The sequence below is a fragment of the Fukomys damarensis genome, unplaced genomic scaffold, assembly GCF_012274545.1.
Source record: "Fukomys damarensis isolate Sample0158 unplaced genomic scaffold, DMR_v1.0_HiC HiC_scaffold_30, whole genome shotgun sequence".
In the NCBI taxonomy this organism is placed as follows: Eukaryota; Metazoa; Chordata; class Mammalia; order Rodentia; family Bathyergidae; genus Fukomys; species Fukomys damarensis.
In genome coordinates, this window is record NW_022900942.1 from 2995069 (window position 1) to 3006732 (window position 11664).

At 39.0% G+C, this 11664-nt stretch overlaps 2 pseudogenes; one reads left to right on the forward strand and one right to left on the reverse strand.

Annotated features, from left to right (window-relative positions):
• The first annotated feature begins 695 nt into the window (after positions 1–695).
• Positions 696–1630, forward strand: LOC104869741 (annotated as a pseudogene).
• A 7402-nt stretch (positions 1631–9032) lies between these two features.
• LOC104869796 lies at positions 9033–11664 on the reverse strand (annotated as a pseudogene).

Below are 11664 nucleotides of genomic sequence, written 5' to 3' on the forward strand. Positions count from 1 at the left end.
GTGTCGTGTGGGTGTTTCAAGGGTGCCCGCGTGGCTACCTTCCTTCCTGGTCTGTTGTCGCGCAGGCTGGGAGCTCCCGCGCAGGCCAGGAGCTCGCGCTCACGCCGCTGGGTGATCGCAGGCAGGCAGGCAGACAGGCAGCTGAAGAAACCCCCTCCGGGGTCTTTGGGGCCTTCCTGGTCTGTTGTTGTGCAAGCCGCGAGCTCCCGCTCAGGCCGGGAGCTCATGCGCACGCCGCCGGGTGATCGCAGGCAGGCAGGCAGACAGGAAGCTGAAGAAACCCCCTCCGGGGTCTGTGGGGCCTTCCTGGTCTGTTGTCGCGCAGGCCGGGAGCTCCCGCGCACGCCGCAGGGTGATCGCAGGCAGGCAGGCAGACCTTGATGCTTCTTAACAGCATGATCTATTCATTTTTAAGAGTCAATATTTTGTTGTGTTCATAAAATTATGAACTCTCATTTTCTAAATTTGTAAATTAGAATGCAAAGAAGGAGTGTATAGAACAAGGTGGATAATGAATAAACTAATAAAAGAGTTCTTGAGGATAAGGATTTCATGATGGAACAACATGGTTAAAGGTGTTAGACATGGAATATTTCACAGACAAAAATGTGATTTTTTTACATATAGAGGGTTTTGTGTACTATTTCCTGCTTTCTTTTTTTTCCAATGAATTTTTGAAAAGATATTCAAGCATTATGGAGACACATAGTCTAATGTATATCTCAGAATTCCATCTCACTGGTTTCTCAGAGGACCCAGACTTGCAGCCTGTCCTCTTTGGACTCTTCCTCTCCATGTACATTGTCACAGTGCTTGGGAACCTGCTCATCATCCTGGCCATTAGCTCGGACCCCACCTCCACACCCCCATGTACTTCTTCCTCTCCAACCTATCTATTGTTGACATCTGTTTTGTTTCCACTATGGTACCAAACATGATTGTGAACATCCAAACACAGACCAGAGTCTTCTCATATGTGCACTGCCTGACACAGATGTCTTGTTTAATTATATTTTCATCAATGGATGACATGCTTCTGACTGTGATGGCCTATGACCAGTTTGTGGCTATCTGCCATCCACTGCACTATGCAGTCATTATGCATCCTCGCCTCTGTGTCTTATTACTTTTGGTTTCTGTACTTGTTAGCCTTTTGCACTCCCAGCTGCAGAATTTAGTTGTCTTGCAATCTACCTGCTTCAAAGATGTGGAAAATGCTAATTTCTTCTGCCATCCTTCTCAAGTTTTTAACCTTTTATGTTCTGACACCTTAATCAAAAACATGATCACATATTTTGCTGCTGCCATACTTGGCCTTTTTCCCATATTAGGGATCCTATTCTCTTACTATAAAATTGTGAGGTTTTTTTCCAATCTAAAAATAACATCATCTGGTGGGAGGTACAAAGCCTTCCCTACCTGCAGTTCTCACCTGTCAGTGGTTTGCTTATTTTATGGAAGTGGTGTTGGAGTGTATCGTGCTTCAGCTGTATCATATTCTCCCAGAAAGGGAATGGTGGCTTCACCGATGTGCACTGTTGTCACCCCTATGCTGAATCCCTTCATCTACTGCCTGAGGAACAGGAACATTAGCCATATTCTAAAGAGGCTCCACAGTAGGAGAGTTTAATCACAGGGCATTTGGCATTCACTTGAATGCATGTTTGAAAATGTAGAGAAATTATACAATCCAAATTCACCTATAAATGCTGTCTCTCAGGGTCACATTAATTTAGATGCTTGGTGTTTCATATTAGAGTCATGGCTGATTTGGTGATGGTGGAATTTAGAGTTTTTCATATGAGTGCAAAGTTTCAGGTAGGAAGATAATAATTTTCTGAAGATAGGTAAGAATAATGTTTTCATAAAAAGATATAGTCATTAATGTTATCAAACTTTTCTGCTTAAAGTTAGTTAAAATGAAACAGTTATTTGTATCTTATCACAGTAAACTATAAGAACAAAATTTTGAGGACTTTTCTTGAGACAGGATCTTACAATATAGTTCACCCTGGCCTTAAACTCACTGTATAACCCATTCTTGACTTGAGCTCATGATGAACCTCCTGCCTCAGCCTCCCACATGTGGGATTACAGGGGTGCTCTCTCACCTCCCATCAGAGACTATTTTTTAAAAGAGTAAATTACCAAATTTACTTAAAATTCCTCCTGAGTAAAGGAAGAACCCAGAGACACTTTTGGACATTTATTTGCTCTTTGTTCATCAAATTCAATTTAATTTCAGAAGTTAGAGATGGCAAAAGCATTGTTTGACTTAGGTGGATAATAACAATGTTGAGGGATGTGATGGATGGATAAAGAACTACTGTAAGCACTGTTTCCCATCATGAACACATACATGAAAGTGAATAGTGAGATGAGCTGATTGGATTGTCCATAGTTTTGGCTATGAGTACTTTGAATTTTACACTCAGTTTCATGGAGAACTAAACATTGTAGTCAGTTTTTCTTTATTCCCACCCTGTCCTGCTCCCCATATACACCTAATCCTTGACTGTACATATTTGCTGGAATATCACCTGGAAAGTATTATTCGTGTAATGATGAAGATGATCACAACATTGTGAACCAATATTGAGAGATTTGAAAATGGCAGCATCACACTTCTGTGTTCCTGTAACTTTTTTTTCATATAATTTGTGTGGATAAGTTCTTACACCATTTTATTTAAAAGTTTTTAAAAATGGAGTACAGTACTCTGTATAATCAGTTACAGGGTGTTGGGTAGAAAAAATGGAATATGTGCTTAGCTGAGGTTGTCTGATAGCACTCAGGGCATCTTGCCAGGCGAATCTTGCACATAGTTCCTTTGACAATGCAAGCACCCATCTCTCTTCCCTGCCTCTCCAGCAATGGCCCCCTTTCTCACTATGCTCTACTCTTTGGAGTGCCACGTGGATCACAGGAGAAAGGAGAACTGACACCTACTGCCTCAACACTAGGGAGAATTTCTGAGATCAGAGGCAAAGATCAAAGATAGAGAAAGCCCACAGTGGTTAGAACTGACCTCATTCTTGTTCTGCACTCCAGACTTTTCTGGATCCCCTCCACATGCTCCTCCAATCTTTGTTGTTGTTGTTGTTGTTGTTGTTGTTTGTTTTTTTGTTTTTTTTGGTACTGGGGATTGAACTCGGGTCCTTGCGCTTGCAAGGCAGACCACCGAACCGCTGAGGTAAATCCCTGGCCCTAAGCTAAATCCCTGGCACGCTCCTCCAATCTTTTAAAGTTCACTCTTCTCAATCTCAAGAAGAAAAATCAACTCAAGCTTTTATTTCATTTTTGCTAAGGAAACTGGAAAAAGTTGAATAATCCTCAGACAAAGATGTGACATAGGCCTCTGAACTCTTGCTGGAAATATTCTGATGCTTTGAAAACATGGAATATGGTTTGTGGATGCAGCACAGGGACTGAAAATTTAATTTTCAATTATGTCTCAATCCTTAATTTATTTTTTCCCCTCGTTTAGTTTATTGGTACATTTTAGGTATATAGTACAGTTACATTCATTATTGGGATCTTGTACCTTTACATGACAGGTCTTGGTTCTCATTTTTTCCCCTTGTCCCTGCCCTCCCTTTACCAATGCTAATTTCTTCTGCCATCCTTCTCAAGTTTTTAACCTTTTATGTTCTGACACCTTAATCAAAAACATGATCACATATTTTGCTGCTGCCATACTTGGCCTTTTTCCCATAGTAGGGATCCTATTCTCTTACTATAAAATTGTGAGGTTTTTTTCCAATCTAAAAATAACATCATCTGGTGGGAGGTACAAAGCCTTCCCTACCTGCAGTTCTCACCTGTCAGTGGTTTGCTTATTTTATGGAAGTGGTGTTGGAGTGTATCGTGCTTCAGCTGTATCATATTCTCCCAGAAAGGGAATGGTGGCTTCACCGATGTGCACTGTTGTCACCCCTATGCTGAATCCCTTCATCTACTGCCTGAGGAACAGGAACATTAGCCATATTCTAAAGAGGCTCCACAGTAGGAGAGTTTAATCACAGGGCATTTGGCATTCACTTGAATGCATGTTTGAAAATGTAGAGAAATTATACAATCCAAATTCACCTATAAATGCTGTCTCTCAGGGTCACATTAATTTAGATGCTTGGTGTTTCATATTAGAGTCATGGCTGATTTGGTGATGGTGGAATTTAGAGTTTAGCTGAGGTTGTCTGATAGCACTCAGGGCATCTTGCCAGGCGAATCTTGCACATAGTTCCTTTGACAATGCAAGCACCCATCTCTCTTCCCTGCCTCTCCAGCAATGGCCCCCTTTCTCACTATGCTCTACTCTTTGGAGTGCCACGTGGATCACAGGAGAAAGGAGAACTGACACCTACAGTAGGAAGATAATAATTTTCTGAAGATAGGTAAGAATAATGTTTTCATAAAAAGATATAGTCATTAATGTTATCAAACTTTTCTGCTTAAAGTTAGTTAAAATGAAACAGTTATTTGTATCTTATCACAGTAAACTATAAGAACACACAGTGGTTAGAACTGACCTCATTCTTGTTCTGCACTCCAGACTTTTCTGGATCCCCTCCACATGCTCCTCCAATCTTTGTTGTTGTTGTTGTTGTTGTTGTTGTTTGTTTTTTTGTTTTTTTTGGTACTGGGGATTGAACTCGGGTCCTTGCGCTTGCAAGGCAGACCACCGAACCGCTGAGGTAAATCCCTGGCCCTAAGCTAAATCCCTGGCACGCTCCTCCAATCTTTTAAAGTTCACTCTTCTCAATCTCAAGAAGAAAAATCAACTCAAGCTTTTATTTCATTTTTGCTAAGGAAACTGGAAAAAGTTGAATAATCCTCAGACAAAGATGTGACATAGGCCTCTGAACTCTTGCTGGAAATATTCTGATGCTTTGAAAACATGGAATATGGTTTGTGGATGCAGCACAGGGACTGAAAATTTAATTTTCAATTATGTCTCAATCCTTAATTTATTTTTTCCCCTCGTTTAGTTTATTGGTACATTTTAGGTATATAGTACAGTTACATTCATTATTGGGATCTTGTACCTTTACATGACAGGTCTTGGTTCTCATTTTTTCCCCTTGTCCCTGCCCTCCCTTTACCCCCTTATCCTCTCCCCCTTTATGAACACTTCACTTCCATTTTTTAATTTTCTCATATTTTCCCCTTATTAGCTTTCCTCTACCCTTCCCACTTTCCCTACACCTTTAACCCCTTTCTTCCTATTTCACATTGTCCATTACATCATTAGGATCTTATGTACTATTATAGTTTATTCACACCAGAGAAACTATTCGGTATTTACAAAAGTGTGACTTATTTATTTCACATATTGAGGATATACTCTATCCTTAATTTCTGTAAAATATAGCAGGGTATTTGTATCTCTGAGACTCAGCATTGTCATAGAAGCTTGTTTCTAGTTAGTAAAACTATATCTAGTATGGGCTAAATAGATAATAAATGCTCCTCAGGGTATTAATAGGTAATAAATATATAATGTGAGCTTAAATGTGATTTAGATATTATTAATAAAACTAATGACAAGAGACTCAATTGAACACCATTCAAACAAAATGCCTCGTGTCTGCAGTTTGTTTTTTTTTTCTCATTTTTCTATTTGGGATTTTAAAAAATATTTGCATCATGATATGCAAGTATTTGGAAGAGATTGACTTTCATTTCTAACTCCTCCAATTCTACCTCAGTGCTGGTGTACAGGAGAAATTAAAAGTAAAAATCTGTGTTAAACATTTAATAGGCCCTTCCTTGTCTCCTAATAAATGAACACAATCACTGTAGCTAACACAAACTGATATCTTCCTTCCTGCAACTTCATCTCAGTTGGGAATATATGATAGAACAAGAAACAAGGTAAAAGAGCTCTTGTTTGTGTTTACATTATGGACACATTGCCCCTGAATCTTCACTTAGTAAAGGCTACAACATTAAATTATTCAAAGATCATAACAATGATATTTCTGGATGTAAAACTAAAATATTCGTATAGAGAAGGGGCTAATATTGTGAATAGCGGTGAGGAATATTTTAGCATTTTGGATTATGTCACACCCCAGTGCCTATTCTCAGTTTTATCTAGCAATGAACATGCTACTTATATGAAGAGAGAGTGCTCTTTTTTAACAAAACCACAATAATTAAATATGTAAATTCCAAATTTTTGTTAGATGGAACAGTATTGTGAAGCTGCATGATTCCATCAGTACTGCCAAGAAACAGTAACAGCTCACAGAGGTGGATAGATTTACACACTGTACATTAGTAACAGGCCAATATACACATCTAAAATAGTAATTTCCTAACTCCCATTCCAGATTCCAATTTTCTCTAATGGAGCCAAGTGAAAATGTTTCCTATGCAAGATAATGGATCTTCATCAGTAATCATGCGGGGATTATTACTAGAAAAACCATACTGTTTTTTTTTTATTGAGAAAATGTGATTTATAGTAAAATTGAGTAGACCTTAATTGTCGTACTTCAAACACAGTCTCCACTCAATACTCTCTGGTAATTTTCTCTTGCATGATGTGATGAGAAGCATAAGAAATTAACAAATTAAACAACATCCTTTAATCTAGTAAAGCAGTGCATTAGGGAAAGCATTTAAAGTGTCAGTGTGTAGTTCACAGAGAGACTTAAATCTACATGTGTATGTAAACTAATATATTTCAGGGCAATAGCTGTTGTGTTCTACACTACTTAGAAGATCATTGTGTAATCTTAATGTAAATTATTAAGAAAATTTTTATTATCACTAAATCCACATTAAGTATATTTTGGGTGTGCGTGAATGTTAACCATTGTGTCAATGTAAGAAATGCCCAAGTGATTAGCTTAGCACAGTTCACGGTGTGACTGAATGGATTTAGTGACAGGACTTTCAGTCTTTGCCATTTATTAAATTTGTTCCTTTAATGATCACTGACTGATACAGATTTTGTATCAGGAGTGGCTCTAAAGAAATAGACTTATGATAATGAAATTTCTTAATGGCTTTAGGGATTCCTGGAGTTGACTCTCTAATATGATGAGACCTGAAGATTCCAAAGTCTCTCCTGATAATATGCATAGTACTGATTGTCCTTGGTGTAAACTCTTTAAAGTAATATGCAATGTAGATTTATTTCATTACTCTTTTTTTGTTTGTTTGTTTGTTTGTTTTGGTTTGCTTTTGGTACCAGAGATTGAGCTCAGGTCCTTGCCCTTGCAAAGCAGGCTGTGGAACCACTGAGCTAAATCTCCAGCCCCATTATTTGATTATCCTAATTCACCACTTGTGAAATATAAGGAATTTAGTGTTCCTATATATGACACTTCAGAATATTTTTGGCAAAGTGAGAAGTATAATGCTGCTGTCTGGTTGATCTTAGCATCTGTGGATGAACTAGTGCAGGAAACTAATGGACTCAAAACATGCATAGAAAATACCAAATCTTCTAAGTTTGAGAGTAATTTTAATAAAGAAAAATAATAAATTCAAAGATTCAAATTCCCAGCTCCATACATGCATAAAGAATCTAGGGTGGGGCTGAGGATTTGGCTCAGTTGTTCCACCACCTGCATCATCAGAACAAGTTTTTGAGTTCAATCCCCAATACAAAAATAAAGAATCTAGGGTTCTGGGGTGGGTACGTAGTTCAGTGGCTCTGTGCCTTCCTAGCAAGAACAAGGTCCTATGTTCAATCCTTGATACTGGAAAATAAATCTAAAACTAAGAGACTATTCCATCCTGTAGCCACATGGCTAAAATTGAAGAAACCCAAATATAATTCAATTGGCTGAACTGTAACATAAACTTAATGTTTAGCCTCAAAGGGTATCTGAAATGAAGGTGAAGACACTAATAGGAAAACATTAGGATCCCATAAATTGGGGTGGAGGTATTTGGGAGGATCCTAATGAGGGTGAGACATTGAGCTCTTAGGTTCTCATGAGGTTATTATGACAGAGATTTCCATACCCACGGTAGTGAAGACATCCTCACCTCCACTCCCCTTTTACATGTAAGGAAACTCAATGTTGACCAAGCATGATCGTTCTTACACTCTTCAGCGCCCACTCTCACCACCTACTTTTTTATCGTTTATTGGTACATTTTAGGTATACGGTATAGTTACATTCACTATTGGGACCTTGTACCTTTACATGATGTACCTTGGTTCTTGATTTTTCCCCATTCACCTGCCCTCACTCCACCCCTCCGTCCTTCCCTATTTACAAAATAATTTGCTTCCATTTTTTTTCCTTTTGTCATATTTTCTCACTTTTGCTTCTAGACCATGCTCTTTAAATCTCAGAAGATAGCCTATAAGTGATGGCCATAGTATGACCCATGAGAAAGTCTGTTATACTCCCTAAGAATTTCTTAAATTTTCTAATTCTTATAATCCGAGGCCTAGCTAACAAGTATAAGTATGGAAATGGATTTTTTTTAAAGTGTAGGGTAATGGTGGCAAGAAAAGATATATTTAAATCAGTTTGAGTCTTCTGATGTTGATGTATTAAATAGAGATTTTTTAAATTAATGTTTCAACTACCGGGGTTTTAAAAAATGTATTCATGGTTTATATGTCTGCTTGGCAGAAATGTGACCAAAGATTGCCCACTGTGTGTAGTTCTGTATGCCTGATATTCTTTGGTCTATTGTTGAAGAGGAATTCAAAGGCTCAAGGAAATAGGAATTCTGGAGTGGATTTTCCATGACAAACCTAATGGTCTACTCTGGGACAATCCAGAAAATGTACCCATCACTAACACCTTGAGAAACAGATTCATAAGGGAGCAGCAACATCCCTGAAGATCTCTGTCATTGCTCTTCTCTGTAGGTCAGACCTGCTGGTAGGGATAGCAGTCACTCAATTAAGAAACTTAAGGATTATGTGTTTAATTAGATCTTAAAGTGGCAGGGATAAATTGGAACCAATGTACTGAGAAAGATAATGTACACGAATTTAGTCTAATGGAGACTAGAAGCAGAACAATGATGGAAATGGTCTAATACATGTAGACCTATGGTGTTGGCTGATTAGCCACTGTGTTCCCAAAAGTGAAACAGACAGAAAACATACTAAAGTTTATTAGATTTAAATAATCAGAAAATTTAAGGGCAAATGAGCAGAAATGTACCTCAGAAAATTTTTATAATCAATCAGGCTGACTTTATCTTTTTGTAGTACTGGGGATCAAATTCAGGGCCTTTGGATTCAGCTACATCCCCAGCCCTTTTTTGAGGTAGGGTCTCATTTAGATGCCCAGGCTGGGCTCATACTTGTGATCTTTTTACCTTAAAATACCAGTGTGCACCACACCTGGCCTCAGTCAGACTTTCACAACTGAGCAATCTTTGAACACTGTAATGTGTGTGTGTGTGTGTGTGTGTGTGCATGCGTGTGTGTGTGTCTATATGTGGAGAGAGAGAGAGGAAGAGAGAGAGAGAGAGAGAGAGAGAGAGAGAGAGAGAGAGAGAAACAAATTCACAAGCATAATGAGTCTCCATGAGGAAGAATGAACATTTCTTAGATATGCCAGGGGCCAAGAACTTCAAGTATTTTTTCCTTTACTCTAATCACCTGTATCTCACCTACTCTACAATGGAACACCATTTATTTTCTCATTGTGTTTATTGGTACATTTTAGGTATAGAGTACAGTTACATTCATCATTGGGCTCTTGTATCTTTACATGACAGGGCTTGGTTCTCATTTTTTCCCCTTGTCCTTGCCCTCCCTTCAACCCCTCCCCTCCCCATTTACAAACACTTTATTTCTACTTTTTCACTTTCTCATGTTTTTTTTCCTTTTGCCTTATTACTTTTCCCCTACCCTTCCCACTTCTCCTGCATCTTAAGCCCTTTTCTTCCTATTACATATTATCAATTACACATTAGGATCTTATTGAAAATTATAGTTTTTTACACCAGAGAAACTATTCAGTATTTATACATGTGTGGCTTATTTATTTCACTTAAGAGTATAACCTCAATATGCATCCATTTTCCTATGAATAACTCTAATTTATCATTCTTTATGGCTGAGTAATACTACATTTTATAGAAAAAACACATCTTCTTTATCTAGTCTCCAACTGATGGGCAAATGGGCTGTTTCTAAGTTTTAGCTATTACAAACTGTGCCACTATAAACAAGGATGTGCATATACCACTGTGGTATGATTATTTTAATTCTTTTGGAAAGATACCCAGCAGAGGGATAGCTGTTTTTTAAAACCTCTGGTTTTTAAAGTCAAATAGATGAACCACATTAGGTGGGTCCATAGCCAGATGTTTGCTCTAAGTTTCCTACAGACTCTGTCCTTACCAATACATAGAGAATCTGCACTTCTGGGGCTGTTTTGCCTGGAGACTAACTCAGTCCGTTTTCCTCATCTCTGTATTTTCATTAAATCGTCTTTTCCAATAGTTCAGTTCTTCCTGACCAGATTCCTTGCAGCACCTGAGAACTGCCATGGAGTGACTCATTTTTTCAAATGTTTCCATTGTCCATTTCAGAACATGGTGAAGATGTTTCCATTCATCAGGCCATTCCCTCCATGTCAAATGGTGGTCTACCATTTCAGCCTGATAACCTCCATTTAGACCAAGATTGAAGTGCCTCTCACGAACTTCCCAAAGTTCTAGCATCTTTTTGAGTTCTTGATACAGGTGGGAAGTTTCAATATCCTCTAAGATGTACTGCTGAAGAAGTGGAGGAGTGGGATGAAACTGGCTCCCTGGATTCATAAATGGCACAGAAAGGGCAGAACTATACCAAGGAGCAGGGCTGATGGTACACACCTTCTTGGCAGGAGGTTCAGGAAGAACAGTATATCCATAGAAATTACCTTCTTCTCCCTTTCTAGATTGGGCCTCTTTCCATTTCCATGTACCTCCATAAGCATCTCAGAAGAGTCAGCCTGGGATGCAATGCTGATGTTAAGGAGAAGGTGTTCGTGCTGCACCAAGTACTGGGATGGGGTCTGCTGGGCCATGTGAATGCAGTGCAACAGTTCTCACTGCAGCAGGGGCAGGTTGGCCTTGAGAAATGGTATCACAAAAGGATGGGGAGGAAAATTTGTGGCCTCTAGATCTTGCAATAGAATTCCTCAGTAGTCACTGTTGAATTCACCAGTGCTAGGACAAGTGATGGAACCTTCTCTCCAATCTCAGATAAAATATCATTTCCAAAATGCTGCAGAGTGTTAAGAAACCATTTCAACTTGCTGAGCTGTCAAGCACCACAAGTGGCTGGCAACCGCTGATTTGTTTTTTGTTTGTTTGTTTGTTTGTTTTTGGTACCAGGGATTGAACTTGGGTCTTTGCACTTGCAAGGCAGGCCACCAAACCACTGAGCTAAATCCCTGGCCCCTACTGCTGATTTGTTAGTGCTGATGAAGAAGAGGCAGCATTGCTGAATCTCTGTGGTGGGGATGGTGCACCATTCAGGTTAGTAGAAGAATAGTTGATACCATTGCTTAATGCTGTAGAAGTAAAGGATATTGGTCTTGGCCCTTCAGGATTTATTTGTGGGAGCGGTGGCATGATGGGGGTGAGAATCTTGACTGTATCTTCACTTCCACAAGTGAACCAGGCATAGTTGGGACTCTTTTCTCAACCAAGCTGGAAGGTAGCCAATCCATGGATGCC